This window comes from Neovison vison, chromosome 4 (assembly GCF_020171115.1).
Source record: "Neovison vison isolate M4711 chromosome 4, ASM_NN_V1, whole genome shotgun sequence".
In the NCBI taxonomy this organism is placed as follows: domain Eukaryota; kingdom Metazoa; phylum Chordata; class Mammalia; order Carnivora; family Mustelidae; genus Neogale; species Neogale vison.
In genome coordinates this window covers 215,972,630-215,989,527 of record NC_058094.1, presented here as the reverse complement: position 1 = coordinate 215,989,527, position 16,898 = coordinate 215,972,630, and positions in this window count along the sequence as shown.

Here is a 16,898-nt window from a genome sequence, read left to right as displayed (position 1 = left end):
AAAGTATGGATTACTCTGGGCAATATAGACATTTTAACAATGTTTATTCTTCCAATCCATGACCATGGAATGGTTTTCCATCTTTTTGTGTCTTCTTCAATTTCTTTCAGGATTGTTCTGTAGTTCCTCAAGTACAGATCCTTTACTTCATTGGTTAGGTTTATTCCCAGGTATTTTATGGTTCTTGGTGCTATAGTAAATGAAATTGATTCTTTAATTTCCCTTTCTGTATTTTCATTGTTAGTGTATAAGAAAGCCACTGATTCTGTACATTGTATTCTGTCACATTACTGAATTGCTGTATGAGTTCTAGTAGTTTGGGAGTGGAGTCTTTTGGGTTTTCCATATAAAGTATCATGTCATCTGTGAAGAGAGAGTGTTTGACTACTTCATTGCCAATTCGAATAACTTTTATTTCTTTTTGTTGTCTGATTGCTATTGCTAGGACTTCCAGTACTATGTTGAACAACAGTGGCAAGAGTGGGCATCCTTGTCGTGTTCCTGATCTCAAAGGGAAGGCTGTCAGCTTTTTCCCATTGAGAATGATATTCACTGTGGGTTTTTCATAGATAGATTTTATGAAGTTGAGGAATGTTCCGTCTATCCCTATACTTCAAAGAGTTTTAATCAGGAACGGATGCTATATTTTGTCAAATGCTTTTTCTGCATCAATGGAGAGGACCGTGTAGTTCTTCTCTCTTCTCTTATTGATTTGTTCTATTACACTGATGGATTTGTGAATGTAGAACTACCCTTGCATCCCAGGGATAAATCCCACCTGGTCATGGTGGATAATCTTTTTAATGTACTGTTGGATCCTATTAGCTAGGATCTTGTTGAGAATCTTGGCATCCATAGTCATCCAGATATTGGTCTGAAATTCTCCTTTTCGGTGGGGTCTTTGTCTGGTTTGGGGATAAGTGTAATGCTGGCTTCATAAAAAGAGTCTGGAAATTTTTCTTGTTTCTATTTTTTGAAACAGCTTCAGGAGACTAGGTATTATTTCTTCTTTGAATGTTTGGTAGAATTCCCCAGGGAATCCATCGGGTGCTGGGCTCATGTTTTTTGGAGGTTTTTGATTACTGCTTCAATCTCGTTGCTAGATATTGGTCTATTCAAGTTGTCAATTTCTTCCAGTTTCACTTTTGGAAGTTTATAAGTTTCCAGGAATGCATCCATTTCTTCTAGGTTGCTTAACTTATTGGCATATAGCTGTTGATAATAATTTCTTTCTTTTTTAAAAAATATTTTATTTATTTGTTTGTTTGTTGATTTATTTGTCAGAGAGGGAGAGAGAGGGTATGAGCACAGAAGCAGGCAGAGCGGCAGGCAGAGGCAGAGAGAGAAGTGGACTCCCTGCCAAGGGAGGAGTCCGATGTGGGACTTGATCCCAGGACCCTGGGATCATGACCTGAGCCAAAGGCAGTGGCTTAACAGACTGAGACACCTAGGCATCCTTTGATAATTCCCGATGATTGTTTCTATTTCCTTGGTGTTGATCGTGATCTCTCCCCTTTCATTCATAATTTTATTAACTTGGGTCCTCTCTTTTCTTTTGGATTAGTTTGGCCAGTGGTTTGTCAATCTTATTAATTCTTTCAAAGAACCATCTTCTAGTTTCGTTGATGTGTTCTACTGTATCTCTAGTTTCTAACTCATTAATCTCTGTTCTAATCTTAATTATTTTCCTTCTTGTGCATGGGGTTGGCTTAATTTGTTGTTGATTTTCCAGTTCTTTAAGGAATAAAGAAAGTTGGTATATTAGAGATTTTTTTTTTTTTTTTTTTTTTTTTAGTAAGGCTTGGATGGCTATGTATTTCCCCCTTAGAACTGCCTTTGCCATATCCCATAGGTTTTGGACTGATATGTCTCATTCTCATTGGTTTCCATGAGTTGTTTAAGTTCTCCTTTGATTTCCTGGTTGATCCAAATATTCTTGAGCAGGATGGCCTTTAGCATTGTGGTCTGAGAACATGCAGGGAATAATCTCAATCTTTTGGTATTGGTTGAGCCCTGATTGTGGCCCAGTATCTGGTCTATTCTGGAGAAAGTTCCATGTGCTTGAGAAGAATGAGAATTCTGTTGTTTTAGGGTGGAATGTTCTGTGTATATATATATATGAGGTCCATCTGGTCCAAAGTGTCATTCAAAGCTCTTGTTTCTTTATTGATTTTTCTGCTTTGATGATCCATTACTGAGAGTGGTAAGATCCCTTACAATTAATGTATTCATATCAATATGACTCTTTATTTTGATTAACAATTGGCTTATGTAGTTGGCTACTCCCATATTAGGGGCATAAATATTTACAGTTGTTATATCTTCTTGGTGGAGAGAGCCTTTAAGGATGATGTAGTGTCCTTCTGTATCTCTGACTATAGTCTTTAGCTTAAAATCTAATTTATCTGATAAGAGAATCGCTACCCCAGCTTTCTTTTGAGGCCCATTGGCACGAAAGATGATTCTCCATCCTTTCACTTTCAGTCTGGATGTATATTTAGGTTCCAAATGTGTCTCTTGTAGACAGCATATGGATGGGTCCTGTCATTTTATCTAGTCTGCAACCCTGTGCTGTTTTATGGGATCATTTAGGCTGTTCACATTGAGAGTGATTATCGAAAGATAAGCTTTTATTGACATCATGCTGCCTAAGAAGTCCTTGTTTATATAGATTGTCTCTATAAATTTCTGTTCTATGTCACTCTTGGGTTCCTCTTTTATAGAATCCCCCTCCCCTTGATATTTCTTGTAGTGCCAGCTTGGTGGTCACATACTCTTTTAAATCCTGTCAGTCTTGGAAGCTCTTTATCTCTCCATCCATTTTGAATGTAAGCCTTGCTGGATAAAGTATTCTGGACTGCATGTTTTTCTCATTTAGTGCCTTGAATATGTCTTGCAACCCTTTCTGGCTTGCCTGGTTTCTGTGGACAGGTCTGATGTTACTCTGACGGTCCTTCCTCTGTATGTAAGAAATCCCTTTCCCTAGCTGCACTTAAGATAGATCTCTTGTCTAAAACTATGATTCATGAATTTCACAAATAAGTGTCTGGAGGTCTTTCTAGACTCACTGTCTTGGTGGGGTTAGTGTCCTTTCTGCCTCTAGGACACGAAAACTTGTTACCCCAGATTAGGGAAATTTTCATCCAGAATTTGCTCAACTATATCTTCCAGTCTTCTCTCTTTCTCCACCCTCTCAGGGATTCCAATAATAATAATAATTGGAACATTTCATGGCATCATTTACTTCCTTAATTCTGCTTTCATGGCTTCTAAGCTGTTTCTTCCAGGCCTCTCCTGATCCTTCTTCTCTATCATTTTGTCTTCTAGATCACTAATTCGATCTTCTGTCTCAGTTACCCTAGCTCTCCACTGCTGTCTTCCGCCCCTGTGGGGATCCAGAAGTGTATAATCTTACATCTCAGGCTGATTTCATGGGTGTTCAGAGTGTTCTGGTAGATACTTAACTCACTTTAGGGACTTACTTCTCTGCCATCTTGCCCCTCCTCCCCTCATTAGTTGTTTTTTTAGTTGTTTAAAAGGACAGAGCCCTGGAGTTCCCTATTCTGCTACTTTCCTCTTTTCATTTTTTAAAAAAGATTCATTTATTTTGAGGGGGACAGAGGAGGAAAGAGAGAAACTCTTAAGCAGTCTCTGCCCGCAACATGGAACTTGACTTGGGGCTCCATTGCATGACCCTGAGATCACCACCTGAGCCAAAATCAAGAGCTGGACACTTAACCAGCTGTGCCACTGAGTCACGCTTCCTCTTTTCATTTTTAAAAAATATTTTTTATTTCTGTTTTGAGGTTGGATTATTTCCATCGACATATTCAGGTTCCCTAATGTTTTCCTCTCTCTTCTTTCCTCCATTCTTCCACTGAGTCCATCCAGTGAGTTCTTTTTTCTTAGATAGACTTCGTTTTTTAGGGAAGTTTCAGGTTTACAGCAAATTTGAGCAGTTAGTACAGAGGTGTCCCATCCGTTGCCCTACTTTTCCCAATATCAACATCCCCCACAAGAGTAGTACATTTGCTACAGTTGAGGTACCTGTTTGAATTACTATCCACCAAAGTCCAGAGTTTCCATTAATATTCAGTGTTAACATTGTATTTTCTATGGGTTTGGAAAGATGGATAATGTCATGTATCTGGTATCAAACAGAATAATTTGACTGCCCTAAAAATCCTCTGTGTTCTGCTTATTCATCCTTCTCTCCCTCCTAACCCCTGGCAGCCATTGATATTTTTCCTGTCTTCTATTTTGTCTTTTTTTCAGAATATTGTACAATTTTTCAGATTGGTTTCTTTCACTGAGTAATACACACAGGAGTTGCTCCGTGTCTTTTCCTGTCTTGATAGCTCATTTGTTTTTAGTGGCGAATTATATTCCATTGTCTGGATGTACCACAGTTCTGTCTGTCTGCACCCTGGTGCCCACTTTCTGATGGCTGAGGGATACTGAGAGACTCCAATGGTACATGAGTTCTGCTTTTTTCCCCCCACTTCTATCTGCAACTATTTATTTTTCAAACTCCTGAAATAACCTTTTCATATACATTTCACATTTTTTCCTATTCAGTGACACTTTATCACATTTTGGCTACTCAGAAAAACTAAATCTTTGTTCAAAAAGAACTAAGGATTGGGGTGCCTGGATGGCCCAGTTGGTTGGGCATCTGGACTCTTGATCTCAGCTCAGGTCTTGATCTCAGTGTTGTTGGAATCATGAATTCTATAATTCTGGGAAAGCTATCTTTGTTCCCAGAAGCCTTAGACCTCTTTCCTCTAGATCCTTTGAACATCTTGTAGCTGGACTTCAATTGTCACTTAGTGTGTGTTATTGAGATGTTCTCATTATTGTTTTTATGTTTTCTGGTTGGGCTGAAGATTTCCCCTGCCTGATGTTCTTTCATGGCAAAAACCAAACCAACCAACCAAACAAACAAACAAACAATAAAAACACCACAAAAACTGCTAGAGAATGTTTCCCACCTGGGATACACCTTCCACAATCTCCAGTAATGGAGTCTCCCACTTCACTGGACAAATCATATGAACCATAATGAAATCTTTCAATCCCCTTGGACTTCTGTCAGTATACAACCTGCTGCTGATCCCTTGTTTTGTTCTACTATGGCCAACTACTGTTAAGTCTCTAATGTCTTATGCTCAAGCCTTTGTTCTATAGAGCATGGTGACCAGGTGTTTTAGAAATGTCATCAGAGAAAGACAGCCTTCAAGCCCTACTGAAAGGGACCTTACCAAGTGTTCTTGACCACTGACAGTGCTGCAAAACTAGAAGGTATTGAGCCCTGGGTACACATCTCACAGCTGAAAAATGCTGGTCCTGTACAGGCACTGGAGATCCCTAAATCAAATTGACCAGGAAGAGAAGTAGCTGACATCAAGGTAGCTATCAGCCATCTCTGACATCTGTCAGCTGACATCTGACATTGGGCAGACTGCTTCTGCCCCAGACAATGCATCAAGACTTCATACTTTAACTAGACATCAAAGCGTTTCTCCTTCTTTTCCTTGCCTTTACTCTGGCATTGACCTGTGAAGATAATACTCTCATCTTTATCTCCCAGATCATTCCTAAGCAGTGGTGACCTCTGGAGTTTTAAACAAAATTTTATTTCAGACTAAGAGAAAAATCTAATTTTGCCCCTCATTTTCAAAAGTAAAATAAGAGATCTCATTGGTCAACTCCCACCCCTGAATTTATATTGTTAGGTTAGAAAGGACTTAGAAGGAGGTGTTCATGATTCAGGATTCACTTTTTTGGTAAGTCTTTACTTTCTTGGTTAGTTGTAAATGTAATTGAGGCTATAATGAACAACTTCTTCTTATTTCTTGAAATTATTGCAGGATCTTCTGCTAAAGCAATAGCAGCCCAAAGAAGATCCTTAAACTCTCTGGTCAAAGTTCTTCTTAATAAGATAGTCCCTGATTATCTTTTAGCTGAGCAAGGAAGAGTACTCATCTGCTCTATACTTTGACAATATAAAACAACACTTCAATTGATGTAGCCCAAATCTCCTTTCCCGAAAAGGTTTCCTTGTCACTCAAATGCAGTCCCAGGCTTAAAGATATATGAGGATATGAGACTCCCCACTCTGGGAGACATGATGGACCTAGAGCAGGTACTAACAACTCTGGCAACACAATGGGACCAAAACCAAAAGATTGATCTTTGATGTTTTCTTGTCAAGGAAGATCTGGATCAAAGGGAGGAAGTCTAAAAGGAGATTTCACAATGGAAAAAGCAAGTTTAGTTAAAAGAGTCTCTTTTAAAATGAGTCAGAAGACCATATGGGAGAAGGAACTTATTCATGGTCTTATCAGAGGGACCATGCTTGACCTGTTTGCCAACTGCAAGCCTTCAGCCTGGATTTAAACTCCCTCTTCACCATGACCTGAATTGTTTCCATGCTTCACATTTAAAGAAGCCAACACAATTTAACAAATTTCAATCTATTTACATATTAACTCAACCATCCTGGTTAACTTAGTTTTAATTCCTATTTTGTATAGGGGACCTGACTGAGAACTACTCTTATAACCTTTTGCTTTTATAACCCTGCTCTCTCTTTGTCTTCTTTGTAATAAAATTTGGGTTTCTATCTGAATCCATGTTTCCTGAATTGTAATTCTAATTGTCCAAATGCCTGTTTCCTTTAATTTTCAGTGAATTCTTTCTTGGTTGATACCATTTTGCTTGAGATTTTATGAGAGACTTCTAGAAAGAGAAAATGATGAAGGCAGTATAGTGTTTAAATCTTTTCAAATGCCCTCAGACTAGAGAGAGAGAAACCAGGAGGGAAAAAGAAAGAAAAAAAAAAAAAGAACAGACAACTTCAATAAAATTGGTGACAAAGTAAACTCCATGAAACTTAGAACACCAGTGGGTGGGGCTTTATGCCCTAAAAATGTAGGATCCTGTGTAACTCAGATTTAGTCTATGTAGAAGTTGTGGATGGACAAGGTAGAGAAGTTCTGATATCCAGAGGGTATCCCCAGAATGCAGAAATTCCCCCCCAAAACTCTTGAGTCATTAAAGAGAACACCTACATCTGACTGGAAGCCTCAGGAAGCAAATCTGAAGTGAACCACTGAAATTGAGAAATGGAGCACCCAGTATATGGGTAAACACAAAAAGCCCATGAATACTCCCTAAGGTTTGCAGGATGATCAGCAAGACTTGAGGGACTGTAATTCTTTAAGGACCTCAGCAATGTCCAGGAAAAACTCACTTCAGTAAAAGCAATATATTTTGAGGAAAATACTGCTGGGAGTAGAGTAAAACACTGAGAACAAGGGAGAAAAATGTTCCAGCTACTGGTGGAATGGACCAAGAGAAAGCAGATCTCAGAACTGCAGAAGTGCCTTCATGGGAAGATCCTATTTTTGGATTCTTGATGGTAACAACAGAGGCCTCCCCTAGTAGTGAAGATAGGAAAACTATTCTGGCTTACTCCCACCCTCTATAAAAATACTAAATACAGAATCCTTCTCAGACAAAAAATAGAAGAAAACATTTTACTTAAATATGAACAACAGAAAAGGATTGCAATCAAACCACATAGAGAGATATCAAAAGAACATGATGAAAATGAAGTGCTTAATATCAACATATACAAAAATCACACCAGAAAAAAAGTGATCATTCAACATTTTAAACTGTAAACTAATATTACAAAATGTGTTAGAAATTACAACTATATCTTTTTATCCTGTTTTCTATGTTTAGTATACTCATAACAAAAATGTATGTTTTTTCTTGTAGCCAGACAAACTGATTATAAAAACCATGTAGAAAATATCTGAGTAGCAAGGAAAACACTTCAAGAGCGGGAGTGAGGGGGACTAGTTTTAAAAGGTTTAAAAAAGTGGGTGACCTTACAAATATAGAGAGAAAACGCTCCTATATTCAAAATTCAAAGACAATAATAATAAAAATATGTGTTCAGACATTTAGGACATTTAAGTTGGATCAGTATTCCTAGTTAATGAACAGTGTTTAAAAACTGAAGAAGAGTAATAACACAGTAAGTGACTTTCAAAATTGAATGTTCTGATTAAAAGAAAGAACCAAAATACTAAGATTTGTACTAAAATAGTAAGGTTAATTCTTCTGAAAAATATTAAGAGCATACGATGTGCCAGGCATTATTCACATGGAACACAGAGGGACCTGTTAATATAAATGATGGAAGCCAAGATGGCAGGGTGTGAGAGGGGTGCAGTCTTACCCTAACTCCTTGGAACCCAAATAGGTACACAAAATCACAGAAATATCTACTGAATTGAGATTCCTCCCCTTTCTACTCTGAACCCTCCTAACATCTCCTGAAATGAAAGTTTACCATGTGATGGTAGTTTAAACTGTTAAACTCAGTTTAAAGGACACATGCTGAAAATAGCCAAATGGCTAACAGCTACATGAAAAAATGCTCAACCTCACTAATCATTAGGGGAATGCAAATTAAAACCATGATGAGATATCACCTCCCACCTGTTAGAATGGCCACCATCAAGAAGACAAGAGATAACCAGCATAGGTGAGGATAACACTCTTGCACTGATGGTGGGAATGTATATTGGTGCAGCCTCTATGGAAAACAGCATGGAGTTTTCTCAGAAAGTTAAAAATAGGAATACCGTACAGTTCCAGTAATTCCACTACTGAGTATACACCCAGAAGAAATGAAAACAGGGTATCAAAGAGATATCTGCATTCCCAAGCTTATTGTAGTGTTATTTACAATAGCCAAGATATATAAATAACCTGAGTGCCCATCAATGTATGAATAGATAAAATGTGATGTATTTCTCTCTCTCTCTCTCTCTCACTCTGTCACACTCACACATGAATATTATTTAGCCATGAGAAAGAAGGAAGTCCTGCCACTTTAGAAGAAATGGATAGCCCTTGAGGATGTTATACTAAGTGAGAGAAGTCAGAGAAGACAAATACTATATAACATGTATGGAATCTAAAAAAGCTTAACTCATAAAAACAGAGTAAAAACTTGCAACTAGTGGTAAATAAGTCTTGGAGATGTAATGCAATATAGGCAATGTAATGATGTAAAGATGTAATGAACATAGGCAGTAATACTGTATTATCATCACCAAACTTGCTAAGAGACTAGATCTTAAATTATTCCAACCACAAATAAGAAATGACAGTTTTATAATGTGACAGAGGTGCTAAGTCTGCTACAATGACCATCATAACACAACATATAAATGTATCAAATCAGGGCACCTGGGTGGCTCAGTAGGTTGAGCATCTGACTGTTAATTTAGGCTCAAGTCATGATCTCAGGGTACTGAAATTGAGCCCTGCATCAGGCTCCACTCAGTGTGGAGTCTGCTTATCCCTCTCCCTCTCCCTGCTTGCACACTCTCTCTCTTTCTCTCTCAAATAAATAAAATGTTAAAAAAAATTAAATGACCCTTAAACATGTTAAAAGTTGTTCAACCTCTCTCATAATAAGGGAAATGAAAATTAAAACTAAATTGAGACATTATTTTTTGACATATTAGACTGTAAAAAAATTTGTCCTATTGGAGATATGAGGAAGCAGGAATTTTTACACTTTGATGATGGGAATGCAAGATGGTACACTCCTAGGGAGAGAAATTTGGCATTACCTAGTAAAATCAAATATGCATTTACTCACTGATCCAGAAATCCCTCTTCCAGGAAACTATCCATAGTTACATTGGCAAAAGCATAAAATTATGTGTGCACAAGCATTCACTGTATAAATTATTCATATTTGCAAAATACTAGAAAAAATCCAAAAGAACCATTTGACAAAGACTATATTTGCTGGCCCTAGAGCTGAGTCTTCAGTACTGCATTTCACAATTTAATTAAGCCAGCTGCTTCTGCTTGAAGGTTAGACCATGCTGTGTGTGGACATGAGCCCACTGCCATTCTTTCTTTGCCAATAAATGTGATCTCTGGACAGAGGTATTGTTGTTTGGTAAATAATTGCAATAGATAAAGTATTCTGTAAATTTCCACTTTCCGGGGGAAGTGTTGTGAGCAAGAAAAGCAAACCTGTGTCCTATGTCCATTTCATAGCCATTTCATGGCCAGTTTTAATGCCTGGAAGTATGAGTCTTCCTAGTTTGTTCTTCTTTTCCAAGATCCTTTTTTTTTTTTTTTCCTTATTTATTTGACACAGAGAGAGAGAGAGATCACAAGTAGGCAGAGAGGCAGGCAGGGTGGGGGGGTGGGGGAAGCATACTCCCTGCTGAGCAGAGAGCCCGATGTGGGGCTTGATCCCAGAACCCTGAGATCACGACTTGAGCCAATGGCAGAGGCTTAACCCACTGAGCCACCCAGGTGTCCCACCAAGATTGTGTTTGCTATTCATTGTCCCTTGCAATTCCACCTGCATGTAGTGTTTAGTTTTTTAGTATCATATGTTGAAAAGACTTTCCTTTGACCATTATTTACCTTTGCTCTTTTGTCAAGGATCAGCTGACCATGTCTGTGTATGTGTATTTCTGGGCTCTTGATTCTGTTCTACTGATCTGTTGTTTCATCAACATCACACTGTTTAATTACCCGTAGATTAATGAATTACCTACAGATTTTTTCTATGTAATAATCTTTTTATTTGTGGCTCATGTAGTGGTGGAACCAAAGGATTTTTATTCTTGTTTGCAAGCATGGGTTTTATTAACAATAATTCAGGAAAGAATTAATCATCAGAATAAACCTAGATTAACTCTGCCTTTGACTTTTATATGATATAAGTAGTTTATAAGATCAGACAAAAATTGTATTGTGAATTAATAAATTTTGTAAACATCTGGAAATATGCAGGTTAAGTGGCTACAACTTTTTTTAATGAACAGATTTTATTTGTAGAGCAGTTTTATGTTTACACAAAAGTGAGCATATAGATTTCCCAGGGTAGGCCTCTACCCCCAGTTTTACCAATGCATTTGTTATAATTGATCCAATATTGACACATTGTATCAATAATGTACTCTCTGCTTGACTTATTTCACTCAGCATAATCTCTTCCAGTCCTGTCCATGTTGCTACAAAAGTTGGGTATTCATCCTTTCTGATGGAGGCATAATTTTCCATAGTGTATATGGGCCACATCTTCCTTATCCATTCAATATTGATACAATATTGATGTATTGTTTTAATACATCATATTAACTAAGGTCCATAGTTTATGTTAAGCTTCACCATGAGTTGCATAGTCTATGGATTTTGACAAATGCATGATGGCATGTACCCACCACTCATATCCCACAGATCAGCTTCACTGCCCTCAAAGTCCTCTGTGTTCCAACTGTATTCATTTCTTCTTCAACCCTCTGTGTAACCACTGATCTTTCACTGATTATTTATTTATTTATTTATTTATCTATCATTGTGGCTTTTCCATTTCCAAAATTTCATATTGTTGGAATCATCCAGGATGTAGGCTTTCCCAATTGAACTCTTTAGCAATGTGCATATCCTTTTGTGCCTTGTTAGCTCATTTCTTTTTTGTCGTTGGATAATATTCCAATGTATGGATACCAGTTTGTTGATCCATTCCCTTACTGAAGGACATCTTGGTTGCTTCTAAGTTTTAGTAATTAAAAATAAAACTATTATAAACATTCATGTGCAGGGTTTTGTGTGGCTATAAGCCTTGTCAGCATTTTAGTGTTGGTGTTTTGCATTTTAGCCTTTTAACATGTGTAATGGTATCTCATTGTTGTTTTAATTTGAAATTCCCTAATGGCATATGATGTTGGGCATCTTTTTGTATGTTTATGTGTCATCTGCGTACCTTCTTTGGCGAGGTCTCTGTTCAGATATTTTGCTCTGTTTGAAATTGGGTTGTTTATTTTCTTATTAATGAGTTTGCATTCTTCTTATTATTTTGGGTTGGATACCAGTTCTTTATCACATATGCATTGTGCAAAAGTTTTTCCCCATCTGTGACTTGTTTTTTTCTTTCTCTTAATTGTATCTCTTTCTTGCAACAGAAGTTTTTAAAATTATCATGAAGTCACCCTTAGTCCATTTTTTCATTTGTGGGTCATACTTTTGGTGTTGTGTAAAAAAAACCCTCATTGCCACCTAGGTTTTCTCTTATGCTATAACCAAGAAATTTTATAGTTTTGCAGTTACATTTAGGTCTATGACCCATTTTGAGTTCATTTTGAGTGTAAGACCTGTCTTTATATTTATTTATTTATGCATAGCTATCTAGTTGTTCCCAGCACAATTTGTTACAAAAGTATCCTTCAGTGATTGCCTTTGTTCCTTTGTCAAAGGTCAGAGACTAGTTCTGTTGATCTGTTTGTTTATTCTGTTGGGAACACCTCACTGTCATGATTATAGTAGCTTTAGAATAACCTCTGAAGTCAGACAGTATCAGTCCTCTGACTTTGTTCTCCTTCAATACTATGTTTGTTATTTGGGGTCTTTCCTCTGACTTTGTTCTTCAATATTGTGTTGTCTATTCTGGGTCTTTTCCTTTTCCATATAAACTTTAGAATTACTTTGTTCATACCCACAAAATAACTTCCTGGGATTTTGATTGGGATTGTATTGAATCTAGATCAAATTATGAAGAATTGACATCTTGATTATATTGAATTTTCCTGTCTACATACATGGAATACTCATCATTGATTTAGAATTTTTTTTGAATGGGTAAATGCTATAACTGTTTTATTTTATTTATTTTATTTTTTAAAATTTATTTTCAGCATAACAGTATTCATTATTTTTGTACCACACCCAGTGCTCCATGCAATCCATGCCCTCTCTAATACCCACCACCTGGTTTCCCCAACCTCCCACCCCCCGCTGCTTCAAAACCCTCAGATTGTTTTTCAGAGTCCATAGTCTCTCATGGTTCCCTTCCAATTTCCCCCAACTCCCTTCTCCTCTCTAACTCCCTTTGTCCTCCATGCTATTTGATATGCTCCACAAATAAGTGAAACCATATGATAATTGACTCTCTCTGCTTGACTTATTTCACTCAGCATCTCTTCCAGTCCCGTCCATGTTGCTTCAAAAGTTGGGTATTCATCCTTTCTGATGGAGGCATAATACTCCATAGTGTACATGGGCCACATCTTCCTTATCCATTCATCCGTTGAAGGGCATCCTGGTTCTTTCCACAGTTTGGCGACCGTGGCCATTGCTGCTATAAACATTGGGGTACAGATGGCCCTTCTTTTCACGACATCTGTATCTTTGGGGTAAATACCCAGTAGTGCAATTGCAGGGTCATAGGGAAGCTCTATTTTTAATTTCTTGAGGAATCTCCACACTGTTCTCCAAAGTGGCTGCACCAACTTGCATTCCCACCAACAATGTAAGAGGGTTCCTCTTTCTCCATATCCCCTCTAACACATGTTGCTTCCTGTCTTGCTAATTTTGGCCATTCTAACTGGTGTAAGGTGATATCTCAATGTGGTTTTAATTTGAATCTGACACCAAGGAAGTAGAAACAATCAACAGAAGTTATTATCGACAGTTATATGCCGATAAGCTAAGCAACCTAGATGAAATGGATGCATTCCTGGAAAACTATAAACTCCAAAAATTGAACCAGGAAGAAATTGACAACCTGAATAGATCGGTATCTAGTAACGAGTGAAGCGGTGATCAAAAACCTCCCAAAAAACAAGAGCCCAGGACCTGACGGATTCCCTGGGGAATTCTACCAAACTTTCAAAGAAGAAATAACATCTATTTTCCTGAAGCTGTTTCAAAATATTGAAGCAGAAGGAAAACTTCCATACTCTTTCTATGAAGCCAGCATTACCCTGATCCCCAAACCAGGCAAAGACCCCACCAAAAAGGAGAATTTCAGACCAATATCACTGATGAATATGGATACTAAGATTCTCAACAAAATCCTAGCAAACAGGATCCAACAGCACATTAAAAAGGAATCTCCACACTGTTCTCCAAAGAGGCTGCACCAACTTGCAATATCCACCATGACCAGGTGGGATTCATTCCTGGGCTACAAGGATGGTTCAACATTCACAATTCAATCAATGTGATAGAACAAATTAATATGAGAAGAGAGAAGAACCACATGGTCCTCTCAATCGATGCAGAAAAAGCATTTGACAAAATCCAGCATCCATTGCAATTAAAACGCTTCAAAGTAGGGCTAGAGGGAACATTCCTGAACTTTATAAAATCTATCTATGAAAGACCCACAGCAAATATCATCCTCAATGGGAAAAAGCTTTCAGCCTTCCTATTGAGATCAGGAACACGACAAGGATGTCCACTCTCACCACTCTTGTTCAACATAGTATTAGAAGGCCTAGCAACAGCAATCAGACAACAAAGAGAAATAAAAGGTATCCAAATTGGCAATGAAGAAGTCAAACTCTCTCTCTTCGCAGATGACATGATTCTTTATATGGAAAACCCAAAGACTCCACTCCCAAACTACTAGAACTCATACAGCAATTCAGTAACGTGGCAGGATACAAAGTCAATGTACAGAAATCAGTGGCTTTCTTATACACTAACAATGAAAATACAGAAAGGGAAATTAGAGAGTTGATTCCATTTACTATAGCACCAAGAACCATAAGGTACCTGGGAATAAACCTAACCAAAGAGGTAAAGGATCTGTACTCGAGGAACTACAGAACACTCGTGAAAGAAATTGAAGAAGACACAAAAAGATGGAAGACCATTCTATGCTCTTGGATCAGAAGAATAAATATTGTTAAAATGTCTATACTGCCTAGAGCAATCTATACTTTTAATGCCATTCTGATCAAAACTCCACTGGTATTTTTCAAAGAGCGGGAGCAAATAATCCAAAAATTTGTATGGAATCAGAAGAGACCCCGAATCGCTAAGGAAATGTTGAAAAACAAAAATAAAACTGGGGGCATCATGTTACCTGATTTCAAGCTTTACTACAAAGCTGTGAACACCAAGATAGCATAGTACTGGCATAAAAACAGACACATAGACCAGTGGAACAGAGTAGAGAGCCCAGATATGGACCCTCAACTCTATGGTCAATTAATCTTTGACAAAACAGGAAAAAATATACAGTGGAAAAAAGACAGTCTCTTCAATAAATGGTGCTGGGAAAACTGGACAGCTCTATGTAGAAGAATGAAACTCGACCATTCTCTTACACCATACACAATGATAAACTCAAAATGGATAAAAGACCTCAACATGAGACAGGAATCCATCAGAATCCTAGAGGAGAACATAGGCAGCCACATATCAGCCACAGCAACTTCTTTCAAGATATATCTCCAAAGGCAAATGAAACAAAAGCGAAAATAACCTTTTGGGACTTCATCAAAATCAAAAGCTTCTGCACAGCAAAGGAAATAGTCAGGAAAACAAAGAGGCAACCCACGGAACGGGAGAAGATATTTGCAAATGACAGTACAGACAAAAGGTTGATATCCAGGATCTATAAAGAACTCCTCAAACTCAACACACACAAAACAGATAATCATATCAAAAAATGGGCAGAAGATATGAACAGACACTTCTCCAATGAAGACATATAAATGGCTATCAGACACATGAAAAAATGTTCATCATCACTAGCCATCAGGAAGATTTAGAATTTTTATTTCATTCATTAGTTTTGTAATCTTCTTCATATAGATCTTGTGGATTTTATTTGTTTATTGTTTATACTTATACATATATATATTTAAGTATTTCACTTTTTATGTGCTAATGTAAACATTACCATGTTTTAAAAATCAAATTCCAAGTGTTAATTGCTGGTATATAAGAAAGCATTTTATTTCTATGTATTAATCTTCTATACTACAAACTTGCCATAATTGCTTATTAGTTGCAGGAGATTTTTATTTGATTCTTTGGGATTTTCTACACAGACAGTTATGTCATTTGAAAACAAAGGAATTTTTATTTCTTCCTTCACAATGTGTATATCTTTTATTTCCTTTTCTTGTATTGTTGTATTACCTAGGGCTTCCAATAAGATGTTGAATAGGAGTAATAAGAGAAGACATCTTTTACTTGTTCCAGATTTAATTAGGAAAGCATCTAGTGTCTCACAAATAAAAATTTTTTAGCTGTAGGCTTTTGAAGACCTTCTTTATTAACTTGAGGAGTTTTCTCTACTCCTAGTTTGCTGAGGGTTTTTTATTTTTTTTACCATGAATGGGGGTCATAAATGCTTTTTCTATATCTATTATACTTTTTCCTCTTTAGCTTATTTATCTGATAAATTACATTAATTGATTTTTGAATGTTGAACAGGTCTTGCATACCTGTGAATAAAAAAAAAATAAACCCCACTTGGTCATAGCATATAATTTCTTATATATGGTTGAGTTCAAACTGCTAATATTTTGTTGAGGATTTTTTCATTAAAACTTGTGAGATATATTCATCTGTAGTTTTCCTTTCTTGTAATGTCTTTGGTTTTGGTATTAAGGTAATTCTGACCTCATAAATAAATTAGGAAGTATTTGCTTTGCTTCTGTTTTCTGTAAGAGATTGTAGATAATCAATACAATTTCTTCATCAAGTATTTGAGACCACCACTGAAATCACCTGGGTCTAGTGCATCTATTCCCATGGCATCAGTAGTGATGGCCCCTCTTTCATTTCTTTCTTTTTTTTTTTTTAAGATTTTATTATTTATTTGACAGAGAGAGATCACAAATAGGCAGAGAGGCAGGCAGAGAGAGAGAGAGAGGAGGAAGCAGGCTCCCTGCTGAGCAGAGAGCCTGATGCAGGACTCGATCCCAGGACCCTGAGATCATGACCTGAGCCGAAGGCAGAGGCTTAACCCACTGAGCCACCCAGGCGCCCCTCCTCTTTCATTTCTGATGTTGGTTATTTGTTTCTTCTCTCTTTTTTGT